Genomic DNA, 17,134 nt, shown 5'->3' with positions numbered 1-17,134 from the left:
GGTGAGGGTTGCGAAGGTGGTGGTTGAGATAGTGGTGATCGCGGTGGTTGAAGGACTATAAAGGTGGTGACAATGGCTGCTGGAGATGGAGTAACTGCTGGAAGTAGTGGTTGGAAGACTTAGGGTTTGGAATGTCGAGATAAAAGAGATAAAGGTAAGTTTGGCATTATGAGAAGTGTAGAGAGAGAGGAATTTTTTGGGTGTGGTGTAAAAGGAAAATAGGTGTAAGGAGTTTATTTGGTGGTGTAAATAGAATCACGGGAAATTCTATTTCCACCCATCAAATTTCCTTACTCCACACACTTAATGAATTTTTTCAGAATCACAATTTTATCCTTTAACAAAATTACCATCTCATTCACCACCATCTCACCCATACATCTCATAATTTCTTCATACACATCTCACCCACCACCATCTCACCAACCACTTCACTGCCGGCCATTGTCGGCCATCACCTCCCATGCCCAAACCTCAACTATACACAGCATTTCCTTTCACTTACCCCACTCCTTTCAATCCCTAACATTCCCATTTCATCTTTTTTTCTTTTCTCTGTAGATTGCTGGAGAAATCGGGACCGTCAGACAACCAGTGCCGAACAGATTGCTGCCGTTCGGATATCAATCGCCGAACCAATTGAGTATGTACAGATATCAACTATCGAATCTATAGGGTTTGTTCGAGCATCAACCATCGAATCTCTCTCTGCCTCTTTTTCTTTCTTTGTTGATCGATCGATCGTGGTGAATAAGGGAGGTTGCGTCGCAATAGAAGGGGTGGAAAGGACTGGGGAGGGGGAGGAGAAGACTAGGGAAAAGGTGGAGAGGTGGATCGCAGAGGTGACGACGACCGATGATGATCGCGATGGAGGTGACGGCGACCGGCAATGATCGCGATGGAGGTGACGGCAGCATAAGAGGTTGTGTGAGAATGACTGAGAGGCTGGAAAGGGGCGATGGTTGATGTCATCGCTGCCTCCATCGCCGGTAGCTGGTGTAGGTAGGGTTAAAGATTTTGGAGTGAGAAAGGATGGAAGGAGATGATGTGCACAGAGAGGGGTATATTTGAAATGTGAAGTATGTGGAGTGAGATAAAGAAGTAAAAATCAAATTACTAAATATGTAAATTGAGAAAATATATGCACAGAGATAATTTGGTGTGTGAAAATAGAATTTCCCTAAAATCACACATAATAAAATGGATTATTAGAGGTAAAATGACCAAAAAGCCCCCTAGAGGGGAAAAGAGGTCAAAGTGATCCTTCAGATGGTCAAATGCAAGAAGGAATGAGGACAAAATCGACATTTCAAAGTAATCTCAGACTCACATGGCAAGTCGAGCCCAATTACTTCCACGGCCTCATCTGAGGACATTAGCAGAGGGAGGAAGGAGTGAGTGACAGCAAGGAACTGGGAGCTTACTTTACACATTCACATACAAATATATTGAAAAAAATGAAGAAATATCAAAAAAATGAAAATAAAAATAAAAATAAAAATTGAAAAGTTAGAAAAATAATTATAAATTCATAAAAATACAAATATGTATGCACTAAATTGTGCAAACAAGTGTTGTAGTTTCATAAATATGTAATTACTTTTTCTAATTTTTATTTTTTTGATATTTTCAAAAACAAATTACACATTAAAATTTAGAAAAATGTTTAAGACCCTTAATAAAGCGTTCACAATTTCACCCATAATAATATGTAATAATATGTGTCAAATTTTAATTTGTCACATACTAAATTATGTGAGGCTCTACTTCATTGCCACATCATTGTATGTGTATTTGGGGATATTAAACGTGGGTTTCTAGTATTACTCTAATATTTATTTTGCATAAATTACACTTACCTTTTTTTAAATTAAAAAATATATTATTACTTTTACTTTTTTTATATAAATATATTGATTTTTTTAAACAAGGTTATACTGACTGAAACTGATACAGATGATAAGTATACACTGAGATAAATAATAATAATAATAATAACATTTTAGTATAATAAAGATGGTAGCATGATTTTTTTTTTTCATGACTAATGTATTATTAATAAAAAATAATGTAACTAATATATAAATTAAAATTTTAAAAAAATTAATATAATTATATTAAAAATATAATATAATTATATTTTTTTCCAAACCATAGAAAGGTTTAGTGTAATGTAATCTATCCTATTATTTTTCATTGTAATTTGTTTATTGATTCAAGAAAAAAATAACGGTATCTCTATGGTCCTCTAGGCCTCCAAAGACTCTCTCTCCCACGTTGATCCATCAACTGAGACTTTCATGTGCTATTCACTTCCAACATCAGCATCACTCTACATAAAAACTTTGGTGTTAATTTTATTTTTAGGGTCAGCTTATTTGCGGTCCATTAAGTAAATTGGTTAGTACTGTTAGCTTCATAGAGTCCATCACTAATCCTATTTCAATAATCTAAACCGTTCAATATATAGAGTTTGTCGGACATTTTATCTCTGTAAAAGATTATGTTAATCGGATATTAATAACTACTTGATCGGATCAAATTTTTGTCAACAATTTATTTTTTAAATTATATTTACCGCTTAGAGGAACTTGATCTGATCAAGTAACTATCGATATCGAATCGACGTGATTTTTTACAAGAATAAAGTACTCGACGAGTTCTACACATAAACGGTTCGGATTATCGAAACATAATCCGTGATAAATCCCTACGGACCCAACAATATGCTTCAATCCGGAGAGAAGCCTGCCCTTTATTTTTATTTCTCAAACTGCCACCATTTTTCTTATATTATTATTAAATTATCGATTTTATATATTTCATCTCCTATTTTTTTTTTAATTCATATAGTCTAATTAAAAATAATTATATAAATTAATAACTATTAAAACTTAATTTAATGATAAAAAAAATCATTTTAAAATAAGAATAATTTAAGCGTAGAAGCAAACACCCATCAAATTGGTTACCAGGAATAATTTGTATGAATGTATGGTTACCAATTTATTTTATTTTTTTTAATTGGCAAAAACCAATAGCTGATTGTTACATTAGTATTTTGAGAGAGTTGAAACTCACATCCATAAAAGTAAAACTCAAAACCTTTCGTTAAGCTGTGTTTAGTTTAAGAATTTAAAGAAGAATTTGAAAAGAAAAAAGAAAAAAGAAAAAAATACAATGAAATGTGAATAAAATATATTTACATTTCTAATAATTTTAGACACTTTTTTTTTTTCAAATCCCTCTCTCAATTTTTAAATCAAACACAGACTTAAAAAAATTTAATGGCCAAAAAAACTAATCAACTAGACTAGAACTCCGACTAGACAAGAGCCCCTGGTTGTATGGTTGCCAATTTATGCAATCATCTCTAACTAAAAGTTACATTAACTAAAGTAAAAAATTTAGAAACTAAATAAAAAAAAATTGATCATTTAAAAACAAAATAAATAAATAGTGATAATATAAGAGATAAAAGTGAAATTAATTCAAATTTTTATACAAGGGTTAAAGCGAAATTTAAGAGGCATGAAATGTAGGCAACGTTATCTAAAAATATTTTATCTTAGCCAAACAGTCCGTAGAGAATAAAATATAATTAAAACGAAAAAAAAAATGAAAATTTTGTAAAATATGTTGACAAAATGAAATATATATTCAAACTGATTGCAACGTAAATTATACCATAATAAATTTTGTTAATACAATTTTTATTTCTTTTTACCACTTTTTTCGAATGAATTTAAAAATTGAATAATGAAATAAACCATCTGTGTCAGCCAAGCACACCGGATCCACAGTGTGCTGCACCTGCAATGGTTGAATGGAATCTCTCTCTCTCTCTCTCTCATCCATGAGAGAGAGAGAGCTCTAGAGAGAGAGACCCATCACCTCAATCATCAACAACAAAACCCACAAAACAGAAAAACAGATTATCAATAATAATAACTTAGAGACAAGTCATTGACATCAATACAGTGTGTGAAATAGTGGAAAATCTGTCATATCAATATCTCTCTCTCTCTCCCCCTTCATTCTCTATCAAATGAACAGTGACAGTAACACTAATAAGAACCCTAGTCTCCATCAATGGAGATTCGGACCCAACAAATACAAAAACAAAAACAAAAACAAAATCTGTACACGTTTTTGTTACAAGAAAGAGAAAAAAATGGAGAAAGCAAAAGAGAAAGGGAAAACCCTCTCTTTCTCTCTAAACCCTTTCTTGTTTTTCTTGATTTCAAGAATCACCATACTCGCGCCAGCAGATGAGCATGGTGACACAGCGCCTCATGATGTAGAACCTAGCTCTCTGTTCTTTGACAAGCCTAGCACATTTTCTTGTGAAAGAACACCTTCTCTGTGATGAATTCTTCATTAGATGAGTATTTGAAGAAGAAAAAGAAGAAGAAGAGGAGCGAGTACTCCTTGAGAGCTCTTTCTTCGACAACCGCCACTTCTCATCGAAATACAACGGTGGTTGTTGCTGCGGCGGAGGTGGTGGTGGTGCTGTAGTAGTAGCAGAAGAAGCCATGGAAGACTATTTCAAGAAAATCAAGATATGGGTTTCTTTTCTTTTCTTTTCTTTTCTTTTCTCTTTCTCTTCTTTGGGGTTTTGCTTTTTGGAAACAGCAAGAGGAGAGAGAAGAGAAAGTGGGCAGTGAGGCAAAGAGGGTTTTGGAGATTGACAATGGTGTGATTATGATGGTGGTGATGATGAGAGAGAGAGAGAGAGGAGTCAGTGAGGAAGCTAAGGGTGAGTTGCTAGGGTTACTATTTATAAGGGGAGAGAGATTGGAGAAGAAAAGGGTTGCAGATGGGTGTGGCAGTGGGCATCACCTGGGGCCTTCCCTCGAGAGGCCCACCATTTTTTTTTTTTTAATTTTTATTTTAATATGATTAAAATATTAAAATGATATTATAAAAAATAACAATGATTTAGACCACTAAAAAATACACTACTAATAGCACTAATGTATTGAGAATGGTAAAAAAAAAAGAAAAAAAAAAGAAACAAGGCATAGAAAGTGGACGGAACCCACTGTCATATCATTAGTGTTCTTTCTAGTGCTCCATTTTTAATGTTTCAAGTATTTTTTTATAAAAAATTGAAGTGGGTTCCCAATACACACGTCATGAGCTGCTTAATTTTTAGGTTGTGTGTAACAGTGGAAATATTATTAATTTATTATTTGTCGTTTATATATTTTTCTCAAAAAAATTATTGGGAATGTTGTCAAAAAAAAAAGGGTACATTATTATCAAAGGAAATGCTAAAAATAAATTTTATTTGATTGTTGTTAGGAGTGGAAAAGTATAAAATTACATTAAAAATGTAAAAAGTTATAAAAATATGTGAAATATGTAATATAATTATAAATATTTTAACAATATTGTATAGTGATTATTAACAATTATTTGAGCATCTCAATGGTATTTGTTATAATAGTATTATTATTATAATTTAATAATAAATAGTAATGAATCTATATATTTATATATTATATAATAAAAATAGAGTTTTTAAATCACAGACTTTGTAAGAGTTCTAACATTCTGTAAACACTCTATTTTTGACCGTCCTCAAGATTTGGACGTCATCGTTTGAACACTCGATAATTATCCATGCTCGTATTCATTTTGAGTTCCCGGAAGTCTCGGTCGCATGTCTTGCCTTAAGATCTCTCAACTTGTCTGTTTTGTGCTTGGTTGTGGACCAAACACTTGTGTTTTTACTTCTGAGGGAAGAGGGTGGCTTATTGGCCATTACCTCAACCCATCGGCCAAGGCATGAAGCCAGCGGCCCTGCTTTCTTGCCATCGGCCAAAAGTGTTGGTCGATCGGCACTCTTTTTAATCGATCGGCCCTTGTGTTGGTCGATCGGCCATATTTTCTGGCCGAACCCTGTTCATCTGCTTTTTGCCGATATATTATGCCAATTGTCACAGCTGGCACAATTCCCCCCATCCATACACGTGTATAGAGGGATTTGTCCCTTGCCTTAGCTTGCTTAGGAAGCTTAGAATTTAGACTCCTATAAGAAGGGAGCCCCTCCTCCCTTCTCAGAGGTTCTGAAAATTTAGGGTTAGAGAGTTGTATATATCTATCTCTATATCTCCCTCTTTTCACATGTTTGTGTGTGTGTTTGTACCTTAAAGGTTGTTTTGTTCATACTTTTGCACTAGAGCACATAGTAGAACGTCATCCTTGGTTGCTGAGGTCCTAAGTAGTTGGTGTTAGGGTTCTTGAGGTGATTTTGATCAGAGAAACCTGCTGGTATTGTGTTCTTGGAGGTGTTCTTCAAGGGTGAGCAAACTTACTTTTAATGCCCCATTCTTGCTTAAGCTTTTAACCCTTCTTGCTTATTGTTTTAAGCTTAGCTATTAACTGATAAAAGTTCTATTTTTACTTGCTTTAGACCTTTGTTTAAGGTCTCTTCTTGGTTTGGGGTTGTTTACCCCGTCCAAGGCCTTGTTTTAGGCCATCCCTTTTGGCCTTTGTTCTTAAATTTGTATGACCTTTCTACCACTGAAATTCAGAGGATTTTCAGTGGTGGAAATGTGGTTTTGAGGTCTTAAATAGGAGAGCGCCATCCCCTCTCTTTGCTATCTTGAATGCTTGTATAAATGGCTTATGTTGGTGGCTTGTATCCTTAGCTTGTTTTAGCTTCATTTCAGTGTGTATTAGGCTTTGTTTTGCCATAATATACCTCTGTTTCAAGTTGGTTTGATGGCCTCTTATATGCTTCATATACTTGTGTTGTAACCCTCTTGTTTGCCTCAACATGCATCATGTTGTAACATGTCATTCTAGCATTCTTTTGGCTCAACTCTATGAAGCTTTTAGCCTTGTCTTACCATGCTAGAGCTCTATTTTGCCTTGTCTTGGTCATGCTTGCATTGTTTTGTATAACCACCATGTAATCTAACTTGTTAGCTTTGAGTGTCCAAGTCACTAGCATGCTTTACTTGAACCATTTCAATGATTTGGCATCACTTGTTATGTTATTTTAGTCCATATAGTATGCTCGTATACTTGCATTTATCACTCCTTTAATGTTTTAAAGATTTGATGTCTTATGCCTCATGAATAGACCATTGTGTATGCTTCCATGCTTAGGTCTTTGGGATGCCATCTAAATGTGTTTTTGGTCTTGTTTTACCATTCCATAACTCTATTTTTCATTGCTTAAGTCATGCCATGTTTGGTTTTGATAAGTGTAGTGTAACACCTCTTTTGTAGCCTTGCATGCCTCATGTTTTCGGCCCTTTGTTCTAGCATGTTTTGGCCTCATTCCTTGCATGTTTTAGGCTTACTTTGGCATGCTTTAGGACTGTTTTGGTTCACTTTGGCCTTTTGCATCATGTTTCACATAGCCTTGGTTTGAACCCCTTGGCCAGCCTTAAGCCTTGAGCATTCTTGCATGATTTGCTTGTTTTGTTTGGTTGGTTTGACACTTTTCCTAACATGATTTCAGAGCTTACAATGTATGTCACATGTCCATGTTTGTCCTCTTTTAAGTGCTCATGAAAGTTGCCCTCCTATGCCTAGGTATTGGACCATTTACTTGTGCATATTTGCTTTGCATTTTCATGCTTCCAATTCATGACTTTGGCCACTGATTTGGGCATGTTTGAGAGTAGCCCATTTTGGTTTAAGTCCATCTTACCATGTTGTTGCATGCTTGTTTCATTTTGCATGTTGTTGCATGCTATGCATGTTTGCATACTTAGGTTGTATACCTATTGCATATTGTATGCTTGCATGCTCATGTTGCATTAGATTTGTATCATGCTTGAGTTGCTTGCATGCTTAGGTTACATTGCATTATGTGTGCATTCCCTTGCCTCTTAATCAAGCATGATAGAGGTCCTTTATGTGTTTTGTGCATTTCATTTGATATTGAATTGCACACTTGGCTTCTTTGGCCATCATGCATTGAAATGCGTGATTGATGGTCCGAGGGTCGAGAACTACACACCTTTGAGTCTTAAACATGATAAGAGGTGTAGTTGTGTAGACATTGTCTTGTAAATGTATTGTCATGCTCTGTTTGTCCTCTGCTGCAGCAACATGAGCTTTTCACAAGAAGAGATGGTCGATCGACCACATTCAGTGCCAATTGGCAACAAACACTTAGCCGATAGCCTTATGTTTGGTAGATGACCAATTTTCCACGGCCGATGGCCCTATCTTTTGGTCGATGACCTCTTAGAATGCCAAAAAGTTGGTTCAGAAGTGTCACAGAAGTTGGCACAGTTTTCAAAGGTACAGAACAGTGCAAACAGAGGCAACATGAAGCATGGCAACAGATTTCCGAGCAAAGCCGACCGAGCATGCATTCGTCCCTCTTCCCGAGGCTGTTTTACTGTTTTCATAGCTTAATTAATTTGTTTAATTAGTTAAGTATTGTGTAATAATTAATTAGCTTGTTAGTTAGTTAATTAGTTAATTTGTATTATTCTTTTGGTCCCTCTGTCGAGAGGGCGCAATTTTGTAATAAGCGTGCGTGTGTGTGATGCATGTTTTCCAACCCCACGTCTTTCTCCATTTTACTTAAACCGCTTACGATGGTTAGTTTTAGGGCATATTTCAATTAGCATCCTTATGCTATGCATGTTTACATCATTCATCCGTATTGCATGCACCGGGTTCGGCGCATCATACTAACTGCATTGTATTTCAATTCCTACTTGAATACATGTATCGAATTGTCGCATCTCATATGTCATCTTAGAATAGCCGAGCCTATTTCTAGTTACATTTTGCATGCGATGCATTAGCCATTTTAACATGAGCTAGGATCATGCATTGATTTCTAACTAGTTCTCTATTTTGGCTCGGATTACACTGTAAGTGTTTACGCTTTAGCATCTTACATGAGTATGAGTTTTGCTATGATAACATGCTTGCCATGAGACTAATTGCTTATGTGATACAACTGCCTGAATGCATGTGGGTGAAGGTTGGATTACTTGAATTGGAACAATTCATTGAAATCCGCATGTTAACCTATTTGCGAGTAGCAAACTTCAAACCATTTTCCAAACAAACGAATATGCGATACTTTGTTCCAAATTAGGCGATTGTAGACACCCCATTTTTGACCGTCCTTAAGACTTGGACATCATCGTTTGAACACTCGGTGATCATCCTTGTTCGTGTTCGTCTTGAGCTCCCGGAGGTCTCGGCTACGCGCCCTGCCTCAAGATCTCTCGACTCGACCGTTTTGTGTCTAGTTTTGCACCAAACACTTATTGTTTTGCTTCTGAGGGTGGGAAGTAGCTTGTAGGCCATCCCCACACCTCACCGGCCATGGCTTGAGGCCACCGGCCTTGTTTCCTTGCCACCGGCCATTGGTGATGGCCGGTCGGCACTATTGATGGTCGGTCGGCATTGTGTTTGGTCGGCCGACCACTGTTTTTGATCAATCGGCCACTTGTCCTAACCGAGACCTTTTCTTGAGGGAGCTTCACCCTTTTGAACCTTTTTTTAGCTTCTCCAAGAAGTTTGACCCTTTTTTAACTTCTCCAAGAAGCTTGAACCTTTTGACCCTTTTTTTAGCTTCTCCAAGAAGCTTGACCCCTTTTTTTAAAGCTTCTTGAAGAAGTTTGAACCTCTTGACCCCTTTGCCTAGCTTCTCTAAGAAACTTGGCCTTTTTGATCCAAGCTTCTAAGAAAAGCTTGGCCTTTTGGTCAAAGCTTCTAAGAGAAGTTTTGCCCCCTTGGTTTCTCTATATAAGGAGAGCCTCTCCTTCCATTTTAGGGGTTAGAAAAATCAGATATATATGATATATATATCACTCCCTCTCTATATCTCCCTCTCTCTCTACATTTGGGTGGGTTAGAGGGTCCAAAAGGGGCTTGTTCTTGGCCTATTGCACACCACTTCATAGCCACACACCTCCATCATCACTTGGAGGTTCTTGGAGCTTGTTTTCAGAGGTTGAGGACTGGTTTTTGAGGCCTAAAGGCTGCTGGTTCTTGCTGGTCTTCAAAGGTAACTTCTTACCCTCTTTATTCCCCGTTTTTGCACACCCTTTTAGCCTGTCTTACTTGCGGATTTGGGTTTTGTGTATAACATAAAAAAGTTCTGGTTTTTTGTGTTTAAGATACTTCATTAAGACCACTTTTGTGTTTGGGGTCGTTTACCTCCTCTTAGGCCTTGTTTGGCCCCATTTTGTGCTATTTTTGGTGAGCTTCGGGACCACCTTGTTTGGGCCTCCTGGTGGTTTAAGGTCCTAAGAAGGAGAGGGGTGACCCTCTCCCTTGTTGCCTTGTTTGTTACCCTTTTTGGCCTTACAAAGGGGCCTATATTTGCACACTTCTTGAGCTCGGTTCAGGCATTTTTCAGTGGGTTTTAGGACCCCCATAAGCCATTTCCAGAGTTGTTTTGGTCATATTGAGTGTCCCTCTTGCATGTGTATAACAACCCCTTGCATGGCCTTCCAAAGGAGCACCTCATTCTAACATGTGTTGGCTCTATTTCAGTGGGTATTTGGTGTTTATTTAGCATGTTTTACCTCTATCCCATGTTGGTTTGTTGACCCTTGGCATGCATCATACACTTGCTTTGTATTCCTCTATTTTGCCTAGAAATGCATCTTGCCTTTGGACCACCATGCTTGCATATTTTGGCTTAGCTTTGTGAAGTTTTTGGTCATGTTTTAACATGCTTAAGGTCTGTCTTGGGTCTGTGGATTCATGTTTTCCATGCTTTGTATAGCTTCTTTGCATTCTAGCTTACTAGTCTGGGGTGTGTAGGTCACTAGTATGCTTTACTTGGCTTGTTCTCATGATTTGGCATCATTGGAGACCACATTTCAGTCCATGTTCCATGCTTGCATACTTGCATTTTCTATCCCTTTCATGCTTTGAAGAGTTGACGGCTTATGCTCTATGTTTAAGGCCTTGTGCATGCATGCTTGTGTGTGTTTTCATGCCTTTGTTGCATCATTTTGGCCACTGTTTTGGACCTAGTAGAGAGCTGTCCAAGTTAGTGTAAGACCATCCTTTGCATGTTGATGCATGCTCACCTTGCGTGTTGTGGCATACTTGTGTGTTGTTGCATGTTTAGGTTGCTTAATATGATGCATGCCTTGCTCACTTGCATGCTTAGATCACATCTTGTATGCTTGTCACTCCCATTATTATTCCATATCTTGCATGTTTTCTCATTTAGGTTGTGCGCCTAACATGCATTGTGCATTACTTGCTTGCATGCCCATGTTGCATACTTAGTTAACATGCCTAGGTCGCATTGCATGAGCATACATGCCTTGCCTCTTGAATTGAGTATGATAGAGGTTGGGTTTCACTTGTTTGTTTGATGTGCATCTCATTTGAAATCAAAGTGCATACTTGGTTTCTTGGGTCATCACGCATTGAAATGCGCGATTGGTGGTCCGAGAATCGAGCACCATACCCCTTTGAGTCACAAACATGATAAGGGATGTGGTGGTGCACACATTGCTTTGAAAATTCCATGCCATATACTGTTTGTCCTTGTTGCTATCAAAAACCAGTTTCTGCAGGGAGTTTCTGCCGACCGGCACTGTAGAGTGCCGACCGACCATGGATTGGTGGCCGATAATGTGAAACCCCAGCCGATGGATAAGTTCTATGGCCGGTGGGTATTCCCTTCAACCGATGGTGTCCTACAGGGTTCAGGGAACCTGTCCCAGGATTTTGGCATTTTTCAGAGAAGCGGGGCAGTGTAAACAAAGGCAGCAGTGGTATGGTACGGGCTTTCGGGGCAAGATAAATTCGAGCATGCATCATTCACACATCCCGAGGCGGGGGGCTGCGGCCATCTTCTCTTTGCATTTAATTTGTTAATTAGATTAGAAATTTTGTAATATTTAATTTAGTATTATTTATTCGGACTGTAATATTTATTCGGACCCTCCGAGTGAGGGCAATTGTGTAATAAGTGTGGGTGCGTGTGTGTATGTCTTCCAACCCCACGTCTTTCTTCCCTTTTGTTTACCTGCTTTCAATGATTAGTATTAGGGCATATCTAAATTAGCATACCTTATGCTATGCATGCGTGCATCTATGCATTTGTCTTACATGCATCGGGCTCGGCACATCATGCTAACTGCACTTGTATTTCAAATCCAAGTTGAGTACTTGTTAGTTGCAGCATTTCACATGCCATTCTTTAGGATAGCTGAGCCTATTATAGTTGCATCTTGCATGTGCTACATTAGCCATCTTAACATGAATTAGGATCATGCATATGATTACTAACTAGTTTCTGTTTTGGCTTGGAGTGCTCTGTAAGTTCTTTTGCTTTAGCATCCTTGCATGCGTGTGAGTGTTGCCATGACAGCATGATTACCATGAGGCTAGCTACTTATGTGATATAACTGCTTGAATGCCTGTGGATGGAGGTTGAATTACCTAACTTGGAATAATGCATTAAAACTGTGAGTTTTAAGCCCACTAGATAATGGCAAAACTATCTTTTCTAAAGCACACTTGAGGGTGGCAAAATCTGCATTTTAGCCTACTTGCGAGTAGCAAACCATTTTCAAAACAAACATGCAATGTTTTGTTCCAATTTAGGCGATTTGGTCTATACTTGTTTGCTGTGCGCGTAACATAGTAATTTTAGGCTAAATAACTGGATTAAGAACACATAACGTTTTCAAAAACGGATATCATGGTTAGTAGAGGCCGATCTTCGGATCGGGCGAGAGGGGGTGCTCATAGCTGACCTTCCCCAATCGTACCCAAGTTCCCGAGCCGAGGCAACTTTGGTGATGACGGACACGTGGCCTTTGGCACCGAGTCAGGGTTTCCTAAATTCCCCCAAAATAAAATATTTAGGTGGCGACTCTGTATCTGGCAAAGCAGTCCATGTTTGGCACTTCTTTCAAAAATCTATTTTCTCAAAACGATTTGCCAGATTTGGACTCTTTGGTTCAGATTAAGAACTGTGACACAAATTGAGTCCGAACTGTAGCACGAAGGCCTCACGCGGGCGCGTCTACAGTTTCTGGCGACTCTGCTGGGGATTTAGAGAGCTTGACTCGAACTCGTGATATCCTATTTTGATTTCATTTATGTGTCTCTTTGCATTGCATGTGCATTGGTGCACCTAGGACACCGTGTTTGCCATCTGCCATTCCTGAACGGTTTGCCGGAGGCTTGTCTTGTCAAGGCATGACCATAAGGCTGACCGGTTATGGGCTCTGACAGTATGGGAACACAAACCCCAGTTTTTACCAGGGCACCCTTTTGACCATTCGACCTAGTGCATATTCAGAACCCATAGTGACCATTCCAAGCTAGGACAGGTTGCTTACCTGATTATAGGTTGTTTGAAACCGCTGCGTGCGTAGTGAAACCCTAGCTCCTGACAAAATAGGACAGGGAAACCCTGCCCCAACATAGGGGTGTTTTGGCTCTCTTTGCTTGCTATGTGCTTTTAGAGTGCGTCTCTACAGGGAATGATGTATCAGTTTGCAAGTCTGGGTATCAGGCCTGCGGGCATCAGTGTTTTGAGAATCAGTTATATCTGCGGGTATCAGATTCAGATTTGGGGCAGTGATTTTGGGGAACAGTGATCAGTAGTAGAATACAGTTATTCAGTTATGCCTATGCCTGTTCTGATGAAATTGGGCTGAGATACTGCATGTTTTCTCTTTTGCTAGGTAGTCCTGGAACCATAGCTTCAGAAGGCTCCAATATCCCCCGAGGTTCATTGGACTCGTACTGATAGGCTTTGTCAGGTCATAGACTCAGTTCAAGGCTAATCAGGGCCAGAGAAGGCTAGTTAGGCACAGACCACCAGTACAATAGCTACCAGATCAGTGATCTTTGAGCAGTCGGGGCTGAGATTTTCGAGCCTATTGCCGACACAGATATACCGGTTGCTCAGTTAGATTAGAACAGTATGTCGAGTCTGGAAGAGATGGTGCGCCAACTCCAGGATAGTATGAAAGCCATGCAGCAAGACACTGTCCGTCAAGCAGAATTCGCCAAGCAACAGGCTGTGGTCATAGCCCAACAGGCAGAGACAATTGCCAGGTTAGAGCAGCAAACTGGAGTATCTACTTCACACCGGGCTCCTCCCCCACCAAGAGTTCCAACACTCGGGGAGACAGCTAATGTGCAGGAAGATACGGACATTCCGACAGGGCCAGCTCCGCCCCTGGTTTTACCCCAGCTATCTAAAACACCCACCAACCTACCAGACCCCCACTTTGATGTCGAGACGGACCCCACAACATTGAAAGTGAGCAAGCTTGAGAAATTGTTCAAGACGTCTCAAGGGGCCCACTCCATTCCTGATATTGAAGATGGGTATACAGACTCGGCTGTGACGCTGCCGGACAAATTTAAGATGCCGTACATCGACCGATTCGATGGGTCCGGGGATCCCATGGTGCACTTGCGGCTGTTTTCAGACATTCTAAGGCCGATGGGCCTCACCAGATTACAGAAGCTATCATTGTTTGGTCGGACCCTGTCTGGGATAGCTGCAATCTGGTATGCGAAATTGGAGAACTCTGTGAAACCGAATTGGGAAGAGATGGCAGAGGCCTTCAGTGATCAATACTCCTACAACGCATAGATTGAGGTCACAACTCGTGATCTTGAAGTCACCCGCCAAGAGCCAAAGGAGGGTTTTTCAGAGTTTGTGGCGAGGTGGAGAGCAAAGGCCTCGATGATGGCTACAAGGCCTTCCGACAAAGACCAGATAAGGATGGTTGTGCGCAACCTCCAACCCAAACTAATGCAGAAAATGATTGTGCTCCCCTTCCCTACCTTTTCAGGTCTGCATGAGATAGGGGTACAGATTGAGGATGCTATGAAGCAGGGCCTTATTGATCAGGAGAAGGAGCAGCCTAGGAGGGCGTTTACCCGCAGTTCGAATGCGACCACCAGCGGTGATGCAGCTGTTAGGACTTCAGACGTGGGCATGGTCGCCGCCACCACACCGAGAGCAGCCACCCCCTTTGTTGGTGCATCCACTTCAAACCCCCGAACTTCGGACTATCTACCCCGAGGCAAGAGGGTTTTCACCCCACTCTTTATGCCTTTGTCTAAAGCTCTAGGGGTCCTACTCAAGAAAGGACATCTGAAACCGTTAGAACAACGACCTCTACCTGATCCTCTCCCTGCAAAGCATGACCCGACTAAGTACTGTGCTTTTCATCAACAAACCGGTCATGACACCGACAGTTGCGTCCGTCTCCGCCACGAGATACAAAATTTGATTGACAACAAGGTCATCCCCGCACCAGGTCCTGCAAAGTCTATCGGCACTTGATCGGTGAACTTGTGGGGGATAATGTGATGTGATCGAGGGATGAACCACCCGCGGGCAGCGTTCAGTTTATTCCAAGATGTGGTGTTTGGCACGCATTGTTTTGAGCATTTGCGAATGTTAGTTTTGTACTTTCCGACTTGGGTATTGGGTCAGTCTTGTCATTTTGTATTGAGTCAGTCTTTTCATACTGAGTCAGTCGGGTCTGTCTTGTTGTGTCGAGTCAGTCCTGTTTTGTTAGAGTCGGGTGATTTCGGGGGGTGTTACCTCGGACATCACTTGCTTGTTTTGTGTTTGTCTTTTTGCTTTCTTTTGAGTCTGTTTCTGCCTTAGAGCCAATTACGCCAACAGATCTGAATGGAACAGCAGTGATTTTCACACTCTTGTGTTTGCTTCTGCCGTGTGCCAGTTGTGCCAGAAATTCTAAGTAAGATGGCAGTATTTGACTAGAAGCTGTGTCTTTTCTGTGCCTTGAATTCATTGCATTGACCTAAGTTTTTCAAAACTTTTTTTGAAACATTGTGATAAAAACGAAGAGGAAGGAATTCCTCAGGTTTTACAAAACTTGATCAATTGAGAGAAAGAGAGGCATGCTAAGCCCTTAATGATTGAGATCATGCTTGTTAATGTGAGTACTGAGAAGGACCCTGGCTTGATCCAGATTGGTTCTACACTGTCTTCAGCGCGAGCGATTTGTCGCTTTCTTAAAAAATTTCAAAAAATATTTTGCACGGTCCTGCGAAGACTTGTGTGGGATCGCTCTTGAGATTCTGCAGCTTAGGATCGCTCTCAGCCTCGAGATTTGACCCCTCACTTTCAAACCTTGAACCTGAGTTCAGAACGCTCAACGGTCAACCACAACGTGAGGCCTGTGTGGCTAGATTCAAAGCAGCCCTCGAACAAGAGGCACCAAAGTCAGATCAAGAAGATCAGATCAAAGGAAGCTTGTAAAGTTAGATCAGAAGCCCCCCCTCAAACTAGGGGCAAAAATGTCAGATATGCTCGAAGAGACGAAGATGGATCCTTCAGTAAATCAATACAACAGCCACTCTCCTGGATACGGATGGCTTCAAAACCCTAAAACCATTTGGCATGGACTTGTTACACTTTTACCCTTTGAGAGGCTCGCTGGGCCAAAAACCCGGAAAGGCGACCCAGACAAAAGTTAGAGCAAGAGCAAAAAAAAAAAAAAAAAAAAAGAGCAAAAAAATGCAAAAAAAATGCAAAAAAAAGAAGAGAAAAAGAAATGAAAAAAAATTGAAAAGAAAAGAAGAACAAAGCTTGCAAGGTCGAAAACCCGCAACGGGCGCCTTGGCAAAAGTTAGAGCCTAAAAAGGAGAGGATAATACCCGAGTGTACCTTACCCCGAACTACGTGAGGCTTGATTCCAATCTTTGGGATACGTAGGCAACTTCATCCTGAAGTCCAGCCGTAAAATACTTCAAATTCAACTGTGTCCATGTGATGGTTCTAGTCATCTTTGTCTTTTCTGTATCCGGGAGTTTGGTTGCAATCATCGCTCTGAGGACTGATTACAATACACTACGGTGCCATTCAGACAAGGGGCAACTTTCCGTTGCCATTCAATGCACCGCGGTGTCATTCAAACAAGGGGCAACTTTCCGTTGCCATTCAATGCACGGCAGTGCCGTTCAAACAAGGGGCAACTTTCCGTTGCCATGCAGCTCTCTTTGAGCAAAGAGGGCAATTTTCCTCCAAATCCGAAGTTGTGCGTCTCAAGAGTAGGTTCCGTGCTTGTTAAGCATTAGCCGTTTGCAAAAATAATTTTTGAGAATTTTTGCTGAGGTTGACTGATCTCTCAAAAACTATTCTATTTTCCAAAACTGGACC

The sequence above is a fragment of the Camellia sinensis genome, chromosome 1, assembly GCF_055761805.1.
Source record: "Camellia sinensis isolate YWXY chromosome 1, ASM5576180v1, whole genome shotgun sequence".
NCBI classification, from domain to species: Eukaryota; Viridiplantae; Streptophyta; class Magnoliopsida; order Ericales; family Theaceae; genus Camellia; species Camellia sinensis.
This window is presented reverse-complemented; position numbering follows the sequence as displayed.